Source organism: Oncorhynchus gorbuscha, linkage group LG11 (assembly GCF_021184085.1).
Source record: "Oncorhynchus gorbuscha isolate QuinsamMale2020 ecotype Even-year linkage group LG11, OgorEven_v1.0, whole genome shotgun sequence".
In the NCBI taxonomy this organism is placed as follows: Eukaryota; Metazoa; Chordata; class Actinopteri; order Salmoniformes; family Salmonidae; genus Oncorhynchus; species Oncorhynchus gorbuscha.
In genome coordinates, this window is record NC_060183.1 from 11,045,413 (window position 1) to 11,052,093 (window position 6,681).

A 6,681-nucleotide genomic window follows, 5' to 3' on the forward strand; every position below is an offset into this window, starting at 1 on the left:
CTCTGTCTGGGTCTCTGTCTCTGTTAGCTGTCACCTTACTGTTTCTGTCTGTCTCTCTGTCTCTGTCTCTGTCTGTCTCTCGGTCTCTGTCTGGGTCTCTGTCTCTGTTAGCTGTCACCTTACTGTTTCTGTCTGTCTCTCTGTCTCTGTCTGGATCTCTGTCTCTGTCTGTCTCTCTGTCTCTGTCTGTCTCTCTGTCTCTGTTAGCTGTCACCTTACTGTTTCTGTCCTTTTTCTCATTGTGTTGCTTTTCAGAGCGTAAATTCTATTACCTAACGCCTGGCACTGATTTCCCCTGCCGTCCTATGCTAGACAGCTGGGGGTATTTCTATACAACACACACCACACACACAACCTTCCTCCCAGGAAATGCTCCTTTAAACAACCAGAAAACAATTTCAGCTTTATGTTAAAAATTTAATGACACTCACTTTTTAACAAAAACACAAAGTTCTGCCCTAGAATGACACTGGTATGGTTATGTAAACAGCTCAGCACAGTCTGTAGCAGAAACATTGAGTGGATCAACTTTTTTAAGGAGCTTTTAAATCATTTGACTTTCTCCTGCATCCAGGCCTAATTCTTGTTAGCTGACCCAGCCAATCAGCTCTGTTGGCCAACCAGCTCATGTGACTACGTCTATGTTCAGACATTTCAAGAACATCTGTGTTTTCTGTTTCTTGTAAAGTGCTGGCTGAACCTTTATTTAACTTCTGCACCAGTCCTCATCTCTCCATACTACTAGATTGTTACCTCCTCTCTGCCACTTCCTGTCACCTCATCTCGTTCCCCATCTCATCTTCTTGGCTCTTTTGTTTATCTCCAATGTATCCTTCTCTTATCTCTCTGTTTCTATACCATATTTTATCTACAGCCCATCTCTCCTTGTCCTCTCATCCCGTTTCTCTGGATTTCTCGCTTCCCTTTTAATCCACTATTTCTTTCATCCTTCTTTCCTTTCTCCCCCTGGTCTAACTCTCCCTCTGGTCTAACTTTCCCCCTGGTCTAACTCTCCCTCTGGTCTAACTCGGTCTAACTCTCCCCCTGGTCTAACTCTCCCTCTGGTCTAACTCCCCTGGTCTTTTCCCCCTGGTCTAACTCCTCTGGTCTAACTTCCTCTGGTCTCCCCTCTGGTCTAACTCTCCCTCTGGTCTAACTCTCCCCCTGGTCTAACTCTCCCTCTGGTCTAACTCTCCCTCTGGTCTAACTCTCCCTCTGGTCTAACTCTCCCCCTGGTCTAACTTTCCCCCTGGTCTAACTCCCCCTCTGGTCTAACTCTCCCTCTGGTCTAACTCTCCCTCTGGTCTAACTCTCCCTCTGGTCTAACTCTCCCCTGGTCTAACTCTCCCCCTGGTCTAACTTTGGTCCTCTCCTCTGGTCTAACTTTCCCCTGGTCTAACTCTCCCTCTGGTCTAACTCTCCCTCTGGTCTAACTTTCCCCCTGGTCTAACTCTCCCTCTGGTCTAACTCTCCCTCTGGTCTAACTCTCCCTCTGGTCTAACCAACTGCTCTCCAAGGATGGTCACCAGCCTATATGTCTCTTCTATCTCTCATTCCAACTCCCCCTTCCTCTCTTCCGCTCCAGGGTCAGAGAGACATCAACCCATCTCTCTTCCATTCCTCTTTCTCTTCTCTTCCTCCTCCTCCAGGGTCAGAGAGACATCAACCCATCTCTCTTCCATTCCTCTTTCTCTTCTCTTCCTCCTCCTCCAGGGTGAGTATCATTTTCTTTGGGGTCAGAGAACCTTCACCACGTAGAGCAGGTCTCGTTGGGGATCGTTCTACGCCATCACTGTCTGCTTCACCTGTGACCCCGCCCATGCCATCGCAGACTCCGCCACGCCCATCACCTCTGTGTGACAGTGTCACCTGTAGACCTGGAGGACTCCTGCAACAGAGGGAGAGGAGGGCGGGAAGGGAGAGAGGTGAGGAGGGAGGGAGGGGAGAGAGGTGAGGAGGGAGGGAGGTAGGTGAGGAGGGAGTGAGGGAGGGGAGAGAGGAGGGAGGGAGGGGAGGAGGTGAGGAAGGAGGGGGAGGGAGGGAGGGAGGGAGGGAGGGAGGGAGGGAGGGGAGGGAGGGAGGGAGGGAGGGAGGGGGGAGAGGAGGTGAGGAGGGAGGGAGGGGGAGGAGGGAGAGGGAGGGAGGGAGGGAGAGAGGTGAGGAGGGAGGGAGGGGAGAGAGGTGAGGAGGGAGGGCAGGAGGGGAGAGAGGTGAGGAGAGAGGGGAGCGAGGTGAGGAGGGAGGGCGGGAGGGGAGAGAGAGAGGGGGAAGGGAGAGAGGTGAGGAGGGAGGGTGGGAGGGGAGAGAGGTGAGGAGGGAGGGAGGGAGGGGAGAGAGTTGAGGATGGAGGGGAGAGCGAGGGGGTGAGGGAGAGAGGGGTCAGATTTTTCGAGATAATTAGGGAACATCTGAAATATTTTTCTGATAATTCGGGAACACCTGAAATACTATATATAGTGTCTAATTAAAACAGAAATGTATGTTTTTTACTTTTATATGTGGTGCTGATCACATCACTGATGGTAGAGGCGAGGATAAGGTCAAAGGAGAAGACATTATGAAAATGATTAAAATACACACGGGTCAGTTTTCCATACTCCAGTTCCACCCTCCTCCATCATGGGCTACAAAACCAAAACTGTCTCTGGATCAGTCTTTCCATGCCCGTTTTATCAGTGGCAAAGGAAACAAGGTTGTACTGCTACTCCATCACATTCCACTTACTATACGGCATGTTCTTCAGTCTAAATAAAGTTATATCAATGGTTTATCCTTTTTTGTTGTTCTGTGTCACGTTTCCATCTCATTGGTATTTCTGTATTGATTATGCTGCAGAATGGGAGGAGGTGAGGGCTCTGGGAGTGTGCTGCAGAATGGGAGGAGGTGAGGGCTCTGGGAGTGTGCTGCAGAATGGGAGGAGGTGAGGGCTCTGGGAGTGTGGTGCAGAATGGGAGGAGGTGAGGGCTCTGGGAGTGTGGTGCAGAATGGGAGGAGGTGTGGGAGTGTGGTGCAGAATGGGAGGAGGTCAGGGCTCTGGGAGTGTGGTGCAGAATGGGAGGAGGTCAGGGCTCTGGGAGTGTGGTGCAGAATGGGAGGAGGTCAGGGCTCTGGGAGTGTGGTGCAGAATGGGAGGAGGTCAGGGCTCTGGGAGTGTGGTGCAGAATGGGAGGAGGTGAGGGCTCTGGGAGTGTGGTGCAGAATGGGAGGAGGTGAGGGCTCTGGGAGTGTGGTGCAGAATGGGAGGAGGTGAGGGCTCTGGGAGTGTGCTGCAGAATGGGAGGAGGTGAGGGCTCTGGGAGTGTGGTGCAGAATGGGAGGAGGTGAGGGCTCTGGGAGTGTGCTGGGAGGAGGTCAGAATGGGAGGAGGAGGTGAGGGCTCTGGGAGTGTGGTGCAGAATGGGAGGAGGTGAGGGCTCTGGGAGTGTGGTGCAGAATGGGAGGAGGTGAGGGCTCTGGGAGTGTGGTGCAGAATGGGAGGAGGTGAGGGCTCTGGGAGTGTGGTGCAGAATGGGAGGAGGTGAGGGCTCTGGGAGTGTGGTGCAGAATGGGAGGAGGTGAGGGCTCTGGGAGTGTGGTGCAGAATGGGAGGAGGTGAGGGCTCTGGGAGTGTGGTGCAGAATGGGAGGAGGTCAGGGCTCTGGGAGTGTGGTGCAGAATGGGAGGAGAATGGGAGGAGGTGAGGGCTCTGGGAGTGTGGTGCAGAATGGGAGGAGGTCAGGGCTCTGGGAGTGTGGTGCAGAATGGGAGGAGGTCAGGGCTCTGGGAGTGTGGTGCAGAATGGGAGGAGGTCAGGGCTCTGGGAGTGTGGTGCAGAATGGGAGGAGGTCAGGGCTCTGGGAGTGTGGTGCAGAATGGGAGGAGGTCAGGGCTCTGGGAGTGTGGTGCAGAATGGGAGGAGGTGAGGGCTCTGGGAGTGTGGTGCAGAATGGGAGGAGGTGAGGGCTCTGGGAGTGTGGTGCAGAATGGGAGGAGGTGAGGGCTCTGGGAGTGTGGTGCAGAATGGGAGGAGGTGAGGGCTCTGGGAGTGTGGTGCAGAATGGGAGGAGGTGAGGGCTCTGGGAGTGTGGTGCAGAATGGGAGGAGGTGAGGGCTCTGGGAGTGTGCTGCAGAATGGCTCTGGGAGTGTGGTGCAGAATGGGAGGAGGTGAGGGCTCTGGGAGTGTGCTGCAGAATGGGAGGAGGTGAGGGCTCTGGGAGTGTGGTGCAGAATGGGAGGAGGTGAGGGCTCTGGGAGTGTGGTGCAGAATGGGAGGAGGTGAGGGCTCTGGGAGTGTGGTGCAGAATGGGAGGAGGTCAGGGCTCTGGGAGTGTGGTGCAGAATGGGAGGAGGTCAGGGCTCTGGGAGTGTGCTGCAGAATGGGAGGAGGTGAGGGCTCTGGGAGTGTGGTGCAGAATGGGAGGAGGTGAGGGCTCTGGGAGTGTGCTGCAGAATGGGAGGAGGTCAGGGCTCTGGGAGTGTGCTGCAGAATGGGAGGAGGTGAGGGCTCTGGGAGTGTGGTGCAGAATGGGAGGAGGTCAGGGCTCTGGGAGCCAGGAAAATGCTGCAGAATGGGAGGAGGTCAGGGCTCTGGGAGTGTGGTGCAGAATGGGAGGAGGTGAGGGCTCTGGGAATGTGCTGCAGAATGGGAGGAGGTGAGGGCTCTGGGAGTGTGGTGCCAGGAAAATAACCTCTCACTCAACATCAACAAAACAAAAGATTACCATCAAGGACAATAACCACCCAAACAACTGCCTGTTCACGCTGATATCATCCACATCGTACAGGGACCGCAGTGGAGAAGGAGGAAAGCCTCAAGTTCCTCGGCGTACACATCACTAACAAACTGAAATGGTCCAACCACACAAACAGTGTGGTGTAGAAGGCACAGCAGCACCTCTTCAACCTCAGGAGAAAGAAGAAATTAAAGCCCTTGCAAACTAAAAAATATACTGTATTCAAATCTTAATCTATGCTGCTCTTACATCTCATCTCAGGACATTCCTGTACAGCACCCGATTACTCATCTCATGATATACTAAAATTCTACTATCATCATGGACACATAACTCATCTCAAACAACTGCCTGTTCAATCTATGCTGATATCATCTCAGATATACTGTATTCTATTCTACTGTATCTTAGGTGCAACAACTCATCTGGGACTGTATTCTAGACTGAAAATCAGCTTTTATCTCATCTCAGGCCATCAGACTGTCACTCTCAGCATTCTATTTACTGTATCTTAGTCTGCTGCCTTACATTACTCATCTCATATATACTGTATTCTATTCTACTGACTTGAAATCACTGCTCTTACTTTACTGTATAAATGTGACTCTTAATATTTTGCATTACACTATATACTAATATTGCTCTTACATTACTCATCTCATGTATATACTGTTCTATTCTATGTATCTTAGTCTATGCTGCTCTTACATTACTCATCTCATGTATATACTGTATTCTATTCTACTGTATCTTAATCTATGCTGCTCTTACATTACTCATCTCATGTATATACTGTATTCTATTCTACTGTATCTTAGTCTATGCTGCTCTTACATTACTCATCTCATGTATATACTGTATTCTATTCTACTGTATCTTAATCTATGCTGCTCTTACATTACTCATCTCATGTATATACTGTATTCTATTCTATTCTACTGTATCTTAGTCTATGCTGCTCTTACATTACTCATCTCATGTATATACTGTATTCTATTCTACTGTATCTTAGTCTATGCTGCTCTTACATTACTCATCTCATGTATATACTGTATTCTATTCTACTGTATCTTAGTCTATGCTGCTCTTACATTACTCATCTCATGTATATACTGTATTCTATTCTATTCTACTGTATCTTAGATTCCATTACTCATCTCATGTATATACTGTATTCTATTCTACTGGGTTAGATATTGTTATATATTCTATTCTGCAATAACTATCTGCTACTATTCTACTGTAACACTCATATGTGACCATATATTCTAGTATCTTATCTTGGTATTAGATTATGTATATACTGTATTCTATTCTATTCTACTGTATCTTAGTCTATGCTGCTCTTACATCCTCATCTGGTATTTCTGTATTCTATTATGTATCTTAGTCTATGCGGGTCTTACATTACTCATCTCATCCCTATTGGTATTTACTGTATCTTAGTCTATGTTGCTCTTACATTACTCATCTCATGTATATACTGTATTCTATTCTATTCTACTGTATTTTAGTCTATTCCGCTCTGACATTGCTCGTCCATATATTTATATATTCTTGATTCCATTCCTTTAGAGGGTTAGGGTTAGATATTGTTAGATATTACTGCAATAACATCTGCTAAACACATATGTGACCAATAAGCCTTTATTTGGTATAGATTATGTTGCAGAACGGGTCGTCTCCATCCCATTGGTATTTCTGTATTGATTATGTTGCAGAACGGGTCGTCTCCATCCCATTGGTATTTCTGTATTGATTATGTTGCAGATTGGGTCATCTCCACCCCATTGGTATTTCTGTATTGATTATGTTGCAGAACGGGTCGTCTCCATCCCATTGGTATTTCTGTATTGATTATGTTGCAGATTGGGTCGTCTCTCATCCCATTGGTATTTCTGTATTGATTATGTTGCAGAACGGGTCATCTCTCATCCCATTGGTATTTCTGTATTGATTATGTCGCAG

At 48.7% G+C, this 6,681-nt stretch overlaps 1 pseudogene; it reads left to right on the top strand.

The window, feature by feature from the left end:
* The window catches only part of LOC123989604, a 16,977-nt pseudogene extending 15,117 nt beyond the window's left edge, over positions 1-1,860 (top strand).
* The last annotated feature ends 4,821 nt before the right edge of the window (positions 1,861-6,681 follow it).